Source organism: Protopterus annectens, chromosome 7.part0 (assembly GCF_019279795.1).
Source record: "Protopterus annectens isolate FY-2018-M chromosome 7.part0, PAN1.0, whole genome shotgun sequence".
Lineage (NCBI taxonomy): Eukaryota > Metazoa > Chordata > Ceratodontiformes > Protopteridae > Protopterus > Protopterus annectens.
In genome coordinates, this window is record NC_056739.1 from 788,427,350 (window position 1) to 788,447,485 (window position 20,136).

Here is a 20,136-nt window from a genome sequence, read left to right on the forward strand (position 1 = left end):
CTGGTACTTTTGATTCTTTCTTACTTTTTTTCTCTCTGTTTTAATGCCTGTTACCGTGTTTAGGCCGATTTTTTTTTTTTGCTTTTATGTCCAGCCCCTCCCCCCCAACTGTCTGCTTCCACATCATCTTGCCTGATTTCTGTCCTTCTCTCTTGACATTTAGCTTCTGTTTCCACATTGAGGCAGTGGAATTACATGGGATTGGTTGATAATTGAAAAAACGGCCAACGTTACAGAATTGCAGGAGCTCAGCCTGCAGCGGGAGTAATAGAATCAAAGTGGTAGGCATTCTAAGGGAGGTATGGCTTTGAAGACTCTGGCTTCCTGATCCCTAGTGTTGTATTGCATTGTCTCCAATCTTAGGCAGTGTCCTGTGTCACGTCGCTAGAGATTACAGCGCCTTGCAGAAATATTGCTTAGGCTCTTTTCATTCTCTCAGCACCAGAGAAGAGGCCTTGCAGTTATTTCATCCACTGTGAGAGTTGACACTGACTGATTGATGGCTATCAGATCTGAGATTTTTAGTACCTTTGCATTTCTTAACTATTTGACTGCCTGTACCAAGGGAGTTTGTGGAGTGTATATATCTGTACTTCTGCATTCTACTGTTTGTCTACAGTGCGTAACACTGAGGTTTTGCAGACTCAGAGTACTTGTAGACAGCAGTGCCTTTCATAAATTCATAGATTGTTACTCAGCATGAGGTCCCGGAAGCCATTGTGATGCCTACCCAATTTCTCAAGTACCATAAAGCATTATCTGGTTAAGTGACTTGCTCAAGGTCACACAGTAGCCAATTTATAACTGAGAAAATCAAACTCTGTACCATAGGAAATAGCTTGTTAACAGCTTGTAGCCTTAACCTATGCACTAACTGACAGACATGAGGTGAAGCCATGTATAGGATGGAGCGTTGCCTCCTCACAGCAAGAGGTTCTCCGGTTCAATCCTTGGCTGGGGTGCCTTCTGTGTGGAGTCTGTATGTCCTCCCTGTGGTCGCGTGGGTTTCCTCCGGGTGCTCCACTTTCCTCCCACATCCCAAAGACATGCTGTAGGTGGATTGGACACTCTAAATTGGCCCTAGACGTGAGTGCAAGCGTTTGTGTGCCTTCTGTGGAAGGTTGGGTGCCAGGCTGGCAACTCAACATTGTAAAACTCCACTGCCAATAATGAGCAGACAGGTGACCCGCTCTGGCGACCCCTAACCAGGAAAAAGCTGAAAGAAGAAGAAGAAGTACAGTCTGACAGATACCTCACAGCTAAATTGTTGACATTGCCTCCCAGCAAAGCTCACATTTGAAAATATAAGTCATGAGTAATATTTGTAGAGGTGATTTATTTTATGCAAACTTTTCATCCTGAAGGAAGAAACATCTAACTGTTTGAGTAATGGTTAACAGTACACATATCTACTGAAGTGCCGGCTTTTTCCCAGCAGGGGTCACTGGAAGTAATGACACAGGAGCATTGACTGTGGGGTACTGGTGTTCCAGCATCTCCCAGCAGGAGTGACTGTAGCTAATGGGTGTAGGAACACTGATTGTGGCACAGCTCACACCTACTGCAGTCCATGACTCTCTCACGAGGAGCCCCTCTAGGTAGTGATGATGGAGCAGTGACTGTCAGAAAGCCTAGAGCTACTGCATTTCCACACTTTCCCAGTAGGTGCCAGTGTAGCTAATGGTGTAGTCGTTCTGGATGTGTTAGGAGGAGAGGTGCTCACAGCTACTGCATTCCCATCCTGCTCACCAATAGGCACTAGAGGTAAATGTAGGAGTAGTAACTAAGGGTGAACTTACAAGTACTGCAATCACAACCTTTCCTAGCAGGAGACACTCAAGGCAGTGGTGTAGAGCTAACAAGCTACTACAATTTTTTCTTCTCCCAGCATAGATCACTATATGTAATGGTGTGGGAGCATTAATTGTGGGAGAATTCACAGGTACTTCTGTACCTGCTGGGCACAGTAGGAATCAATGTAGGTAATACTGTAGGACCACTGACAAGATAATAGTTATTGCACTTCCAGTCACTTGTAGCACTGGTTGATGTGGGTAATAGTGTAATTCAGTTGCGGTAAGACAAGTTATTTGTTTGTTTATTAATCAGGATGTGCTGACTGTTCAGAATCCATTTTTAGCGGAGGCCTGGGAGGAAAATATGGAAGCAGAAACTGAGATTGTATCATATGGTCAACTGGATTTCTTTTCATACATGTGGAATAAGGTAAGAAGAAAGAGATACACCTAAAGAAATCCCAGTCCCTCTGAGCTTCATGCTCTAGGGACCAAAACCTTGTCACCACAGTAAACAGGACATGCTGAAGGGATAGATTCCTGTCCCAGAGACTTCCTATACTCTGGAACAAGCTACCAGTCTATGTCAAGCAAAGTTCCTCATTAGCACTCTTCAAGAAAAATCTTGATAAGTGGATAGGAAATAGGAAATATACCCCAGGCATCACTTCTGTGGCTCTGCTCAACAGGGGCACAGGAAAATAAATTTCTTGGGTGGCGTAAGCCAGGGAACCTTGTTGGCTAGGTTTACTCAGGCCCTTGGGCCGATAGCCTAGTACTTACCTATGAACCTATGATGTATTGGGAGACATATTATTTTTATTTATTTATTTTACATTTATTTACCAGGAAAGTCCAACTGGACACATGTCCTGTTTCAGTAGTGGCCCGGGGAGAAAAGCTCCAGATTGAACATACAAAATTACAATGTATCAGTAGTATACATAGGACAAAGAAGTTGGGAAACAAGCTAAGAACAATTTGGACAGTCAGCTATATGAAAAGGCAAATTAATGGATTACTAAGTGTAGATAATACACAATGAGTTTATACCAATTCAGTAAGAAACAAAAGATTAAACATAAGTGGTGGTGCTGCGGTAGTGTTGTCGCCTCACAGTAAGACGTTGTCCTGCTCGATTCTCAGCTAGAGCGTCTTCTATGTTGAGACGTGCGTGAATGGGTGTACCTTCGTTGAAGGTTGTGCGTCAGGGCCGGCAACTCAGCATGTAAAAATCTACTGCCAATCATTAGCGGACCACAGTTCCGCTGTGGCGACCCCTAACCAGGAAAAGCCGAAAGACACAACAACAACAAGTGAGTCATTACATCATTATACATTTCTGTGTAAATAAATAGAGGGACCAATATGACATTACAGTTTCTGATTATAGTTTACAAATAAATTGAAATATTTAGTCAATATGTCATCAGCTCTGCAATGGTAAAGTCCTGGGTAATGTTAGTATGCAAAGAGGCATAGGCACTAGAACGGACAGAGGGTAGTGGTTAGTCAGTAAGTGACCATATGACACAATCTCAGTTTCTGCTTCCATCCTTTCCTGCCAGTTGCATTGTCAGAGGGAAAGATTAGTCAGGATCAGAGCAAGGACACGGCCATTTATTTAAGAAGTGTTTTTTTAGTGTTGTCTTAAACTGGGCTAGTAATGCAATAGTTATAATGTTTTCCGGTAGAGCATTCCAGATTTTTCCTATATAATTTGAGAAGAGGGAGTGTCCTTCTTGATTTTTGGTTCTATCAATTTTTTATGTGATGTTTGTTAGTGGATCGTAGGGTTCTGTTAGGGACATAAGGTTGAAGTAATATTTGTAGGGCAGATATTTCCTCAGGTTGATAGAGTACTTTATGGGCCATGGTTATGAAGGAGGTGGGAGCTCTGGCCAGTTGAGTTGCTTGAGTGCTGTACAATGGTGGGCTCTAGGATTCAAGTATTGCAGCTCTTACTTTTTTAGATTTCTGAGTATGGGAGCTGCGTACAGCAGTGTACAGATTAAGTGAGATTGGGCAATGGGTAGCTTTAGTATTTTTAGTGAAGTAGTGTTTGTTCCTGTACAACATTTCAAGTTTTTTGTGTACTTTTTTTACTGTTTAGGAAATATGAAGATCAAATTTTAAGTTATAATCAATTTCGACTCCTAAAAGTTTGGTGTGTGGTGATGGGGAGTTAGTGGTGTTATTTAGTGATACAATGTTAAAGTTTTAGTGGCTGAGGCTGATTTAGTGGGTTGGAAAATCATAAGTTTGTTTTTTGGGGTGTTTTAAAATTAGTTGGCCATTTGTAAGCCAGGTCTCATCTGGTAGAAAGGATTGTTGTATTAAGTTTTGACGTTTTTGGATTGAGGGAGCAGCATGTCGCTGTTGAATCGTCTGCATATTGGATGAGAGGGGCTTGTGGGGTTGCAGTATGGAGGTTATTTGTAAAAACTGAGAATAGTACTGGGCCTAAGATTGAGCCTTGGGGAGCACCTAGAGTCACTGGTAGAAGGGGTGATAAAGTTTGTTGCTAAGAGACTGCTTGCTGGCATCCAGTAAGGTAATCCTGGAACCAGGCAAGAGTAGAATGACAAAAGTTTAGTTTGGAGAGAATGCTTACAAGCTTACTATGGGAAACCATGTCAAAGGCATTTGATAGGTCAGGGAAGATAAGAGGATATATAATTATTGCTGTTCCTGTGATAATTGACAGTGCTGGTGAATGGCATTAGGGCAGTTGAAGTATTATGAAATGCCCGAAAGCCGTGCTGAGTGTTGGTTGGAAGTTTGTTAGAATCTAGGTAATCAGTAACTTGCATGTGAATGACTCTCTCTAGTATTTTGGACAGTGGTGATAATATTGCTGTTGGTCGGTAGTTAGTGATATCTGTTGAAGAGTCACCTTTATGTAGACGTATAATGTGAGAGATTTTCCAAATGGGAGGGACTTGTTCTGCTATGGCTCTATTGATAAGAATTGATACAGGATAGGCTATTCCATCTGCTGTTAGGTTTGGGAAATCGTCAGGTAAGTTGTCTGCAGCTAATGAGATGGGTTTTAGCTTTTTAAGTGGTTTTTTGATTGTGTCTGTAGGTACAGCATGCAGGGAGAAGGTGGATTTAATATTGGAAGAGGCAGAGGTAATTTTGATAGTTGGGGGGTTTTGATTGTTGAACAGAGCTAATATAGTTTCAGTAAAGTGTTTGTTAAATTGAGTAGCAATATTATCTGAGTTATTATTATTAGTAGGAGGGAGTGTACTGACTTTGCCTCGTAGAAGTATATTGTTTATAGACCCTTTAGCGTGTCGCCAAAGGAGAAGCAAAAAGAAACAATCAGCAAGTTAAGAAAAAGTAGGGAGGAAAACTGGTTAAGAGAAGAGAAACCAAGATGGTGAAACTGTAGCTAAAGTAAGCAGGGGATGCAAATTAGGGCAGATGAAGAGGTGGAAAAGAAGAGTTAAGTTTTCTGTGAGTGTGTCAGGGACAGAGAAGAGCAGGTAGAGGGACGGAAGAGAGTAAGTAGGGAGTGAGCCAGGAATAGGAAAGATAGCAAAATATGTGAGAGTTCGCTAGAGGACTGAGAGAGGAGGACCCAGAAAAATACCAAGGTGTAAGAGAGAGGAGGTAAATAACGCAGTCTAGGCCAGGTATAGCAGGAAAAGATGGTGGAGTGGGATGACAGGCTAGGCGGAGGTAGGGGTAAGAATTCGAATAAGGGAGGTTTAGGGTGATGTACAAGGGCAGCGGTGTACCCGGAACAGTTTGTAAGGTGAAAACTAAAATGATAAGTTTAGCAGGCACATACATTAATTATACAGGGAGACAGGGTCCCATAGGTGATTTGAGCGTCCAGTGGAGGAAATAAGATGGCACTGAGGTCTTTCACTAGACATATTAGGGAAAGAATGTGTTGAATTAAAGAGAATACAAGAGAAAATATAATTGGGAGATCAGGTTATGTGTTTTGCCACAGTCAGGAGTAGGACAAGGTGATGAATAAAATACTCATGGGAGTGCCTTTTTGAAAGGGAGATTATTCCATAGTTTAGATGCTACTTTTGAAAAAATGAGTCACCAAATCTAATATTAGAGCATGGGGATTGGGTAGAAAGGAATACCACATGACCTGATATTTCTAATTGAAATATGCCCCTTTGATTAGTGAGGGGGCATTTGTCAGGGGGGGTGCAGAACAGAAGAGCTGAAGGAGTTCTCTTTAGGTGTGGCAGGAATAATCTTTGCCTTAACATGAGCTATTTTAGGAATATGCAGGAAGTGTAGTGCTGGGTACAATGAGAGTGAACTGATGTGACATTGGCTATTGCCATGTATAGCTGTTTAGTAAGATGGGATAAGTGAAGGTTAGTAAATGTCCCAGAACCATGAAATAAGCTTGTGAGTAGATAAGTGTTGTGAATGTCCTAGCTCTGTACTGGAGTCTAACTTTTGGTGAATTCTTTGTGTGGCATATTTGATGCAAAGCCAAATTTCTGGAATGGCCTGTGTTAATCATCACAGGATCTTATTTTGAAAGCATAGTTCTTTGTCAAGTCTTTCCTCCAGTTAAGTAAAAACATTGCTTTAGTTTTTGACATATTCAGCCAAAGTCCAGATTTATTTAACTAATGACATAGTTGAAGGTGTGGTGGTTGTATGGTCTGTAGAAGATGGTTTTAGAATCCTTCATGTAATGAACAGGATTCACTGAACCACAGGATTCAAGCATTCTGTTAAAGGGTACACTAAATAGTGGTGGACCTTCAGCAAGTTGGTGACCTCGGATGTATTATGCTTGCTCAGTAGATTATTTGGATTTTGTAATTTAGTTAACCAGTTGACCAACACAATAAGGTTTGGGATGGATCACATTCAGAGGGATGCTGTCTGTGAAGGTCATGAGTAATGTGGTCAAATACTTTGGCAAACTCAAGGTACAGGCCAATTATAGAGCATCACCTGAGTTCAGTTTGTTATATACCGTTTGAACCATAGTTAATGAAGCAGTCTCTGTACTATGTCAGGGGCTGGAACCATGGTGGTGAGCCAATGAAGATTTTTTGGATGGATAAATGGTGTAAGATCTTGGTGTGAATGCATTTGTCTTAGAAGTAAGATAATGGTAGTAATGAGGCCATAGGATGAAAATAATTTTAAGAAGTGGAAGACCCAGCTTTACTTAATGGAACGGTTTTTGCATTCTTGTCTTCCAAGTTTTGGAAACACAGAGCACTTGAAATGGGTTAAAAATGAGAACGGAGTGAATGAGATGTATGGTGTTTGCTCTAATGTAAGATATTCTGTGCTGTAGGATTACTTTACAAGGCCGTGCCGTAGCTGTTTGTGTATGGTGAGGAAACTATCCAGTTTTATTAGCACAGGAGGTGGCACTGCTGAGGATGATTTACTATAATTTTTGTGATCAGTATAATTTTGAATCTGAAAATAATGAGAGCAGAAGATCGCAAGCTGAGAATATAGACGACAACACAAGCAAACAATGTCGAACATCGAATCTGCTGACCTGCGCAGACACAGAAACAAGTGCTAGCGTGGATCCAAAAGGGGGTGGGGCAGGTCTGGCTGTTTGCTCCTGTGGTCCTCGGCATTCTCTGCTTGTGATCTTCTGGTCTCGTTATTTCCAGATTCAACATTGTTTCGATCACAAAAATGATAGTAAACCATGAGGATAGGTCTGAATGTTGCATGGCACACTTGTACACTCTCTCCTGATGACATGCTAAGGCTGGTGAGTATGAATACAAGATGTAAGACCCTGCATACTGCAGGACACCGTTACCGGGGCTGCCTCAGGGAACCTGCTCTTCCAGCTTGTGTACATCACATTTCCCATGAAGCTGCAGTACATTTTTGAAGTACAAATGGTTCTGGAATTCATCAGGCACATTCTTACAGAGGTAATTTCCTCAGCAATGCCCTGCTTTGCTGCAGCTGAATTCTAGCGGTAGCAGTAAGTGCAAGAAAAGGAAGAAACTAGGCTACTCTTCATTATGTGTATGGTCTGCCGAGACAGAAAGTCATCTGCTGAGGCACATTGCTTTCTTTGTTGCCTGATCGGGAGAGGCATATACTTATAAAACTGTTGTGTGCAGTAATTTGAGAAGAACTGGAACCTGAATATCTAAGAGATAATTTATAAAGACTTAGTACATTCTTGTTGATAGCTAACAGTCGGCATTTGCATTTGGATGCAAGCAATACTTTGCCCTTTTTGGGTGTCTTCAGCAAGAGTATGATGCTTTGCTCTAATCTTGCATTTTGCCTCATGCCTTAGCTATGCTAATTCTCAGCACATGCAGTGTTCTTCACTGGCTAACTGATGATGAGGGTCAGTAATTAGTGTAAGCAGAACACCAATATGATCTTTCCTGATGATAAGAGTAGCTGTCAGTCCCGTAAGAAGTGCCAGAAGCAGTGCAGAGGCTCACCAAGTACACCAGTATCATTACTTCTTATTAAAATAGAGTGATTAATGGATGGTAAAAAGAAACCTGCCACTGAGTGTACCACAGTTGGCTTCAGTGACATTGCACACTCGTTCTTCTGATAACCCATGTTGTATAATCACTGGGTATCTCCCAACATGCAAGAGAAGGGACAGACTTTTAATCTGATGTATTGCATTCAGTATGAATGAAACCTAAGGAAGAACTGAAGATAGTCAGGCTTGGGATAGATTTACCATCTGGACTGCAACCAAGGACATTGAGTTTCGGAACAGAGTATTGGAAAAGGGGCTTCACCAAGTTTTTGGGCAGAGGCCACATTAGTGAGTTCAGGGCAAAGTCTAGTTTATTGAGCTCAAGGCAGAGCTAGGGTAGTGATGTCAGGGCAGAAGCAGGATAAGTGAGGTCAAGGCAGAGTTGAGCGTTAGTAAGGTCAGGGCAGAACCAGGGTCAATGAGCTCAGGGAAGAACCAGGGTTAGTGAGGTCAGAGTAGAGCCAGAGTTAGTAGTGACAGAGTAGAACCAGGGTTAGTGAAGTTAGGGCAGAACCAGGGTCAGAGAGATGCTTTGGGCAGAACTGAGGTTAGTAAGCTCAGGGCAGAATTAAATTTAGGGATTTCACTGTAGCTCCAGGGTTAGTGAGCTCAGAGGAGAACCAAGTTTAGTGAGCTGAAGACAGAGCAAGGGGTGGTCAACTCATGTCAGTGTCAGGGTTAACATAGAAGCAGGGTAAGTGAGTTTGGAGCAGAGTTATATTTATAGGTTCATAGGGAGGTACTAGGCTCTTGGCCCTAGGGCCTATACAAGCCTAGCCAAAAATGTACCCTGGCTTTCGCCACCCAAGAAAATTATTTTCCTGTGCCCTTGTCAAGCAGAACCACAGAAGTGATCCCCAGGGTGAATTTCCTATTACCCACCCAATCATCAAGGTTTTTTTTGAAGAGTGCTAATGAGGAGCTCTGTTTGACATAGATAGGTAGTCTGTTCCAGAGTATGGGAAGTCTCTGGGACAGGAATCTATCCCTCCAGCATGTTGTGTTTATTGTGGTGACAAGGTTTAGGTCCCTAGAGCGTGTAGCTCGGAGGGATTGGGATTTCTTTAAGTGGAGCATGTCCAACAGCTCTGGGTTTGACATAGCTTTGTATGTTAGGCAGAGATCGCCTCTGAGTGGGCGATATGCAACGGAGTAAAGCTGGAGTTTTTTGAGACGGTCTGCGTAAGGCATCTGTGTGAGGCCAGTAATCCTCTTTGTGAGGCATTTTTGCGGCCTTTCCAGTTGTTGTAGATGTCTTGTGAGGTACATATCAAAAGGGGCGTTGTACTCTATAATGGGTCTAATGAGTGATGAGTAGTGGGGAACAATGACCTCTTTTTTTCTGGATGAGAAACCTTTTGTGATGAGGTGTGCCACGTAGAAGGATTTCCTGACCACTTTGGCGATGTGATTATGAAAGGAGAGACTACTGTCCACCTGTGTCCCAAGGTCTCTTATCACACTTTCAGTGTTAAGTGGACTACCGCCTATGTGGTAGTTCATGGGTACAGAATTTTTACCAAAGGGGATGACAATGCACTTTTTGGCATTGAGCTTGAGACCATGTCTTTGACACCAGGCATCTGTTTCAGTGAGGCCCTTTTGTAGGATGTCCACATTATTAGGAGTTTCAATTATGGCTCCTAGTTTGCAGTCATCTGCGAATTTAGTTAGCCAAAGACCTTCTGTGTTAGCCTGTACTTCAGAGAAGTAGATACCAAACAGGAGAGGACCCAGGACTGAACCCTGTGGTACTCCACTTGTCACTAGTCTGAAGTCTGATTTGGAGTCTGCTACTTTCACAGTGTGGGTTCTTTCAGTAAGCCAGTTGGCAACCCATCTTGTGACATAGGGATTTATACCTAGTTTAGTGAGTTTGTCTATAAGTCCAGAGTGGGGGATGGTGTTGAACTCCTTGGCGAGATCTAGATAGGCTGTGTGAACCACCTTACCCTCATCTATGGCTTTGGTGACTACTTCAAAGAAGTCTATCAGGTTTAGGAGACATGATCTGCCTTTTACAAACCCAAACTGTGTGGGGTCCAGAGTTTGGAGATCTCCAATGTCTTTGTTTATGAGTTCCATGATGATACGTTCCATGGACGTACAAACGAGGCTCATCAGGCTAATGGGGCAGTAGTTCCCAGGGTCTGTTGTGGCCCCCCCCTTTGTGGAGTGGGATAACTGTCATGGTTCACCATTCAATGGGCACAAAGCCTGAGGTGAGGCTATGATTGAACATGGTACTTAGGTGGGGTGCCAGTTCATTCTGTATTTCATGTAGAAGGCAGCCTGGGATGTTGTCAGGTCCCATGGATGCTGTGTTCTTGGCTTTGGAGAGTGAAGTTTTTACCTGTACAGCCGTGATTACAGGAACTTTGCATTCTTCTGGTATAAAGATGGGTCCTTTAGGGGGTGAGAGGGGGGTAAAGTTAGCACTGAACCTATCTGCCAGGATGTTGGCAATATCAGTTGGTTCTGTATATTTAGTGTCATTGTGCTGTAACTCAGAGCAGATCTGAGTGCTGCCATTGAGATTTTTGACATAGCTATAGAATGCTTTGTGTTGTCTTTAGAATCAGTGGCAATTTAGTGAGCTCAGGGAAGTGCCAAAATTACTGAGGTTAGTGAGCTCAGTGCAGCAGCAGAGTTAGTGAGATCAGGGAAAAATCAAGGTTATCGAGCTCACGGCAGAGTCAGGGTTAGTGAGTTCAATACAGTACAGAGGCAGAGTCAGTGTGGTCAGCACAGAGGCAATGTTACTGACCTTAGAACAGAGCAAAGGTTAGTGAGATGAGCACAAAGGCAGGGTTAGTGAGTTCTGCCCAGAGCCAGATTTTGTGAACTAAGGGTGAAACCTGGGATAGTGAGATTAGTGCAGAGCTGGTAGATAAGGTGGGCTACAGCCAAGAACAGTGTTGATCACATATGTACTTGGCTTCAATGGTTTATAAGATCTAAAAAGCCTGTTTAGCAGCTCAGAGGAAGTGTAAGGAATTCTGGGAGACAGCAGATGGACAGACATTATTCCATTTCCCAGAAGTAGTAATGTGATAGTGTTTGGTAGTTAGTGTGCCATCTGTTTGGTTTAGGCGGTTGAAGAGTTGATGCTGTTACTGAAGGAAAGTGCAGTGAACATCTGTAGTTGTGTAAGTTAGCAGCTACACTGCAGCAGTTGTTTAAGGTATCACACTCACACTGACCACATCTGATCAATGTCTTCAGCCAAGTTAAGAACGAATAACAATTTACTTCGGGACCTAAGTCAAGAGGGCCAGAGGAGACTGTATTAATTTAATACAATCCAATAATAATAAAATGGTATGTAAAATTAGCTGGAAATGTTGAGTACGCTGGATTCAGGAGGGATGCAAGAAAGCATTGTTTTGAGAGAAGTGTGGTTGGTTACTGAAGCAGGTTGTTTTACAGAACAGTGTATTGAACTAATCTTGTATAGACTGAATAGTAAACCTTGCACAGTATAGATATGAAAAAGCTGTAGTGTAAACAAAGTAGCTAAGGAGACAGATTTACTTTGTGGGAAGAAGTGTGACTTTTCCTTTTTTTTCTGTGAGTTTTTTTTTTTTTTTTATGGAAATGTGGGAAGACCTTGGTCCTGACAAAAAAGTTAGCTGTGGTAAGCTAAGTAACCTGTGACTGGTGCAAGCTAATAGAGGTTTTTTAACGTCTGTGGGAAGAGGTGCTGAGAGAGATAGGTACATAAAGGGAATATTTTTAAGAAGCTTTGAAAAATGAATTAATTTGTCAAAATTTAGGTTCATTGAACCCCTTTAGAAGTCAGGTGTTTGAGCACATCGGATAAAAAGCATATTTAAACTGATTTCCTATCATTAATTTTACTGGTATATTTGGAAAGAGTGACAAGACCCAAAGCTTATTACCAAGCTTTTGTGATACTGGTGTCTAATCTAAAAAATATAGCCAGGACTTGAACTGAAATAAATAAATTCAAAGTCAAAACTGAGTGACACACTTCCACATGGGTACATTACAATTTCTTGCATGCTGTTAGCTCACGACACACACACACACACACACACACACACACACACACACACACACACACACACATCCACTGAGGTATTTTACAATTTCTAGCATGGTATTAGCGCAGAGTGCACTTTCACAGAGATCTTTTTCATCTTTTCGGCTTTTCCCGGTTAGGGGTCACCACAGCAGATCACCTGTCCGCTCATGATTGGCAGTGGAGTTTTACAATGTTGAGTTGCCAGCCTGGCACCCAACCTTCCACAGAAGGCACACACTCACACCTAGGGCCAATTTAGAGTGTCTAGTCCACCTACAGCATGTCTTTGGGATGTGGGAGGAAACTGGAGCACCTGGAGGAAACCCACACGACCACAGGAAGGACATGCAAACTCCGCACAGAAGGCACCCCAGCCGAGAATCGAACCGGAGAACATCTTGCTGTGAGGCAGCAATGCTAAATGCTACACCACCGTGGCCGCCCTTCAACAAAGATATATTACAATATTGCAACTTCAAGCATTCTGTTAGCTCACGACACTTCCACAGGAGTGTATTACAATATTGCAATTTCTCGCATGCTATTAGCTCATGACATATTTCCTTCTTCTTCTTCTTTCGGCTGCTCCCATTAGGGGTTGCCACAGCAGATCAACTGTTTCCATTTCTTCCTGTCCTCCGCATCTTGCTCTGTCACACCAACCACCTGCATGTCCTCTCTCACCACATCCATAAACCTTATCTTAGGCCTTCCTCTATTCCTGTTACCTGGCAGCTTCATCCTTAGCATCTTTTTCCCAATATACTCTGCATCCCTCCTCAGCACATGTCCAAACCAACGTAATCTTGCCTCTCTGGCTTTGTCTCCAAACCTTCCACCCTGGGCTGACCCTCTAATATACTTATTCCTTATCCTGTCCATCCTCGGCACACCCAGTGCAAATCTTAACATCTTGAACTCTGCCACGTCAAGCTCTGACTCCTGCCTTTTTGTCAATGCCACTGTCTCCAACCCGTATAACATAGCTGGTCTCACTACCCTCTTGTAGACCTTCCCTATCACTCTTACTGGTACTCGTCTGTCACAAATCACTCCTGACACTCTTCTCCACCCACTCCATCCTGCCTGTACTCTCTTATTCACCTCTCTTCCACACTCACCATTACTCTGAACTGTTGATCCCAAGTACTTAAAATCATTCACCTTCGCCACCTCTACTCCCTGCATCCTCACCATTCCTCTGTCCTCCCTCTTATTCACACACATATATTCTGTCAGTCCTCCTGACCTTCATTCCTCTTCTCTCTAGAGCATATCTCCACCTCTCCAGGGTCTCCCCCACCTGTTCCCTACTCTCACTACATATCAGAATGTCATCTGCAAATATCATAGTCCACGGGGACTCCTGTGTGATCTTATCTGTCAACCTGTCCATCACCATTGCAAATAAGAAAGGGCTCAGAGCTGATCCTTGATGTAATCCCACCTCCACCTTAAACGCATCCGTCACTCCCACTGCAGACCTCACCGCTGTCACACTACCCTCGTACATATCCTGTACCACTCTTACATACTTCTTTGACACTCCCGACTTCCTCTTACAATACCACACCTCCTCTCTAGGCACCCTGTCATATGCTTTCTCTAAATCCACAAAGACACAATGCAACTCCTTCTGATCTTCTCTGGACTTCTCCATCAACACTCTCAGAGCAAACATCGCATCTGTAGTGCTCTTTCCTGGCATGAAACCATACTGCTGATCACTAATCATCACCTCCCTTCTTAACCTAGCTTCCACTACTCTTTCCCATAACGTCATGCTGTGACTGATCAGTTTAATCCCTCTGTAGTTACTACAGCTCTGCATATCACCCTTTTTCTTAAAAATCGGTACCAAAACACTTTTTCTCCATTCCTCAGGCATCCTCTCACTTTCCAAGATTTCATTAAGCAATCTAGTTAAACACTCCACTGCCATTTCACCTCAGTACCTCCAGGCTTCCACAGGTATGTCATCTGGACCAACAGCCTTTCCGTTCTTCATCCTCTTCATAGCTATCCTTACTTCCTCCTTGCTAATCCACTGCACTTCATGATTCACTATCCGCACATCATCCAGCCTTCTCTCCCTCTCATTCTCTTCATTCATCAACCCCACAAAGGACTCTTTCCATCTGCTCAACACACTCTCCTCGCTTGTGAGTACATTTCCCTCATTATCCTTTATCACCCTTACCTACTGCACATCTTTACTATCTCGGTCCCTCTATCCAGCCAATCGGTACAGGTCCTTTTCTCCCTCCTTAGTGTCCAACCTTTTATACAACTCTTCATACGCCTTATCCTTAGTCTTCGCCACCTCTCTCTTTGCCATGCACCTCATCTCCTTATACTCGTCTACTTTCTTCATCTCTCCGACAATCCCACTTCTTCTTCGCCAATCTCTTTCTCTGTATACTCTCCTGTACTTCTTCATTCCACCACCAGGTCTCCTTGTCCTCCCTCCTCTTTCCAGATGTCACACCAAGCACCCTTCTAGCCATCTCTCTTACTAGCTCTGCTGTAGTTACCCAGCTATTTGGTAACTCTTCACTGCCACCCAGTGCCTGTCTTAACTCTTCCCTGAACATCACCTCACAATTACCCTTTTTCAATTTCCACCATTTGATCCTTGGTGCTGCCCTCACACTCATCCTCCTCTTCTTGATCACCAATGTCATCCTACAAACCACCATCCTATGCTGCCTAACTACACTTTCCCCTGCCACCACTTTACAGTCTCCAATCTCCTTCAGATTGGCCCTTCTACATAAGATATAATCCACCTGTGTGCATCTTCCTCCACTCTTGTATGTCACCCTATGCTCCTCCCTCTTGTTAAAATACGTATTCATCACAGCCATGTCCATCCTTTAAGCAAAATTCACTACCATCTGACCTTCTGCATTCCTTTGCTTAACACCATATCTACCCATCACTTCCTCATCCCCTCTGTTCCCTTCACCAACATGCCCATTGAAATCTGCTCCAATCACCAGTCTCTCACCCTTGGGTACAGTCATCACCACTTCATCCAATTCACTCCAAAATTTTTCTTTCTCATCCATCGCACACCCAACTTGTGGAGCATATGCACTAACAACATTCATCATTACACCATCAATTTCCAGCTTCATAAACATCACTCTACCTGACACTCTTTTTCACCTCCAAAACACTCTTAGCATACTGTTCCTTCAGGATAATGCCTATGCCATTTCACCTCCCATCAACACCATGATAAAACAATTTGAAACCGCCTCCAAGACACCTAGCCTTGCTCCCCTTCAATCTGGTCTCTTGCACACACAATATACCAACCATCCTTCGGTTCATCATATCAGCTAGCTCCCTCCCTATACCAGTCATACTGCCAACATTCAAAGTTCCGACCCTCGCTATCACAGTCCTAGCCTTTACCTGCCTTCGGGCATGCCTTCCACCTCTTCTCCTTCTTCGGCCAACAGTAGCCCAATTTCCGCCAGCACCCTGTTGGCCAACAGTACTGGTGGCGGTGGTTGTTAACCTGGGCCTCGACCGATGCGGTATGAGTTTCTGTACATTTTCCGTGTATCTGATGTGGCACATTATAACTTCCCACATGCTGTTAACTCACCACACACTTTCACAGGGTATTTTACAGCTTCTCACATTCTATTAGCTCATGACACACTTCTGCAGAGGTATATTACAACTTCTGATATGCTATCAGCTCACGACACACTTCCACAGGGGTATATTACAACCTTTCGCATGGTATCAGTTTACAGCACACTTCCACAGAGTTATGTTACAACTTCTCACATGCTAATAGCTAATGGCACACTTCAACAGGGGTTATATTACAACATCTTGCTAATGCTAACCCTTAAAACCCTCATTTAGCTTCAAACCTGATTCCTTATTCCCTAAACCTAAAACTCAACTCCCCCTCCCTAAACCTAAAATCCCTGATCACTCCCTAAAGCTAAAACTCCACCTAAATTTCCAGATCACACCTTAACTTTAAACTGAACCTCCCCAACTAAATTCTCTGATTGCTCCCTAACCCTAAATAACCTTCCTGATCATTAAGTTTAAAACTCCCCTACTACTCTTTAACCTTAAAACTCCCATCCTGTTCCCTAACTCTAAAATAACCTTATCGCTCCCTAACCCTAAAAATCTCCCTCCCTCTTCCTAAAATTCCCACTCCTTCCGTACAGCTGCTACACTTACTTTATTTATTTAACATTTGTTTACTGGGAAAGTCCGACTCAGAATGAAGCCAATTTTTAGAGGAGGCCCAGGAAGAAATGCTCTAGACACGTCTTTATAATGTGGGAGGAAACTGGAGTACCCAGAGAAAACCCACACAAACACTGGGAGGACATGCAGACTCTGCACAGAAGACACCCCAGTCAAGAATCAAACCGGAGAACCTCTTGCTATGAGGCAACAACACTACTGCAGCACCACTGCGCCGTCCTCATTGCAACTCCAAGAGTTTGTTCGGGTAAAGTGCAGCAGCTGCCTTCCCAAAGTCATATTCAAGTCTGAGCGTGAGTGAGAGCATGTACAAGCTGCAAGATGCTCGAGTCCCTGACCTTAAGTCTGTGGTCTTCCTGCTCTTGGAAATTAAGTGTTTGTAGATTAACCTTTCCACAAAGAGAACCATGTTTCCAACAATTTATTACAGAAACGTAAAAAAATACTAAAAAGTAAAATAATTTCTTAAATTAATTTTTCATTATAAAGTTAGTGGGGAATCTGGTTCCTCTGTAGCAGTGTGTTGCTATTTTACCTATTGATAGAGATATGTAGGTTGAGTGGTCCAGCGACTAAATCTGTTTGCAACATGGTTCTGTCATGTTTAGGGCCATCTGCAGATTGATGGTTTGAGACAGATCCACTGTCATTAGCTGGGTATGTGCCCAGCTAATGACAGTAGAATGAACACAGCACTGTGACAGTCAGTGACTCTTTTGGTGATTCTTTGGTGCTGGGGTGGAAATGTATTGGTGTCTGGCCTTTGGGGGTTGTGCCAGACGTCAATGATATGGTTTTCTCTTTCTTGCTTCTTTCTTAGGGGCAAGGTGTGACCCCAGAGAGGGTTATCTGAAATAGAGGGAATTTTGGTGGTGCAGCCCTCCATATGGTGAGATTTAGTGAGGTGTGTGGGAGGGGAGGTCCTCTACAAAAAACATCTAGTTTATTCCTTTGTGTGAAATGTTGTTCACCAGGTGTTAGGAGGGGTCATGTTGGTGGCTGCATTCATATCCTCTGTTTTTACTTGTAAGTGTACAGTAGTATCACAGAAGTTTGTTCATGCATCAGTCAGAGTAGGAAGTAAAGAGGCAAATGTCCAGGACTGCAAGGCTTTCTAAGCCTGGTTAGAAGTGTCCTCTTGTCCTGCATCTCACTCTTTCCTGCTACCCCTCATCAGTGTCATGACAGCCTTGGGCTAGCAGCCTAGTGTTTCTGCACAATTATTGTTATAGTGTAGAGAAGTGGAAATGAGTATATGGCCTTTTATGCTGGAAAATGCAAGTCTCATTACCCCATTCTTTGCTTACCTGACATATAGCATGTGGACATTGAAAGTATGTGTTTTCCATTTCCTGATAGCAGTTAACATTTTGGCAACTGTATGCAGAGCATTTGACTGAGAGCCCTGTGTGATTTGAATCGCTCTAGTTGTTCTGTGCCGTGACTCATTTTCTTCTCTTGGGAGGCAACAGCAAATGTAGACCATTTTTACTGCTTTGGAGCAGGTATATCTATTTTTCAAAAGGGCCTTCAAAACATATCTGTGAGGTGGCACCCTTCTACCTTGAAAATGTTATAGCTTAAATTAATGCTGTTTCTGAAATGCAAATTATTAAAAGAAAGAGGAATGTAGAACTGGCAAATGTTTTCAAAGTGTTTCTAAGAGACCTCATGGATTCTTACAAAGCTTTATATGTCTGTATCAGTAGCTCAGCAAGTGGACACTTGCTTTTTCACATTGCCAAATCAGAAGACTGTGGGTTCTCTTCCTCATACATCCATATCATTGGATTCATGTTTCAGTATTGACACTGCAGTCCAGCATAAGAGAGAGGTGGGAAACTTTACTGCGGAGTTGTCCTTTTCATGAGTGGTAAACAAAGCTCCCCCCCCAGCTGAGTTAGTGGTAACTCAGGATGATGTAGAAGATCAAATAGCAGGTAAAAAAATTTAATTTTCTCTGTGTCCGGTCACATTTCCCCTAGGTAGTAGAAATGCCACCTCAGGTCTGCACTGGAAGCAGGCAGTAATTACTGGGGTGCTAACACAGTCAAAAAAAATAAGTAACAGCTGAATGAACAGTGAGGTCACACGTTAGCTTACATGCAGATCTAGTTAACGGTTGTGAAAATAACTGACAGAAGCTCACTGAGGTCTAGCAGTTTGATCTGTGTTTGTGTGCATATATGGCCTTACAATACTATATCTTCTGAGTACAGCAGTGAAACAGAATATAAATATGACAGCAAACAGAGATGGCATGTTTGCAAAGTATGTGTCAGACATGCAAATGAGTAAGTATATTCAAAACAGTTTGCAGTTGTGTGAACTGTTCAACACAAGTAGCAGATCTGTGTGTCTAGTTTGGACATATCCATGAATAGATACATTCTTGTGCACCTTTGCACAACAAAGAACACATATGTAGTATATGGACATGCCCACAAGTGTGCGTGACCAATATGGGCATTTGCCTGAATGTGAATTCTAATGACTACAGTTGTGCAACACAAGCACTGAATGTATGTGTACAATTTGGGCACATTCCTGAATTTTCAAGTTTACAAGTGCGTGTGTGTACCACGTAAATGTTAAATGCCCATATGTGTATGCTTTCTGTGTCAAGTGGAACACTTTTTTGTGTATTGTTGCAACAGAGATGCCACATACAGCTGAGTATATGCATAACGGGTCTATATTAGTTCATTGACAGCTTAGGTTGTCGAATCTGTAATGATCGACACCTAGGCGTCGAACTTGTAAAATCGCGAATGGCCATTTAAGCAAATTCTTTCCTCGGGAAAGAATTCAATAGGCCGTCCGCAAACAAAATTAACTTTGTGCCCCCCACACCCCCTAACTAAATATACCAACTCCGAGATTGCTCCACATTGCCAAAAGGGCAAGTCCCCGATAATGGCCAAGCGACTTCTTTCCCGAGGAAAGAATTTGCTGAAATGACCATTCGAGATTTTGCAAGTTCGACATTTAGGTGTCGATCATTACAGATTCGACAACCTAAGCAGTCGATTAACTAATGTAGACCCATGCATAACACATGCTTATTGGTTGTGTGTATATATGTATGTATTTGGATTAAACAAGTCCCGAGACTTAGAGGGTGTAGTCATATGTGCATCTGTACAGTAAACATGTTAATTATGTGTCTGCAGGTAAACATGTAAATGTATAGGGGGATCAGTAATAAATACTTGGTAAACAACGGTGCCTGCTCTGTGTTTGAGTCTTTATATGTAGCTTACATGCTATGTGTATGTATCTGTCACTATGCACGTATATTTATAAAACAGTGTGCCTTGTATGGTTTCTAGATTGGCCAGTCAGAACCTACAATATCAAATTAGTTCCAGTCAGATGAACCCCCAAACCCCAAATATTGTTAAAGAACTTATTTTTATGAGGAGCAGACCCTACATAATCCCAATCCAGTGGGTGTGCTTCCTACACTGGTAAAGCATGTGCAACTGGCTCCAGGGTTCCAGCACTGCAGGGGTAACAGAAGTTTTTCTGTGCAGTCTCCTTGT

The 20,136-nt window shown here is 42.7% G+C and overlaps 1 protein-coding gene across 2 annotated transcripts in view; it reads left to right on the plus strand.

Annotated features, from left to right (window-relative positions):
• Positions 1-20,136, plus strand: part of LOC122806691 (ephrin-B2-like) — a 988,190-nt gene that overhangs the window by 725,910 nt on the left and 242,144 nt on the right. The gene's annotated exons all lie outside the window — the stretch shown is intronic.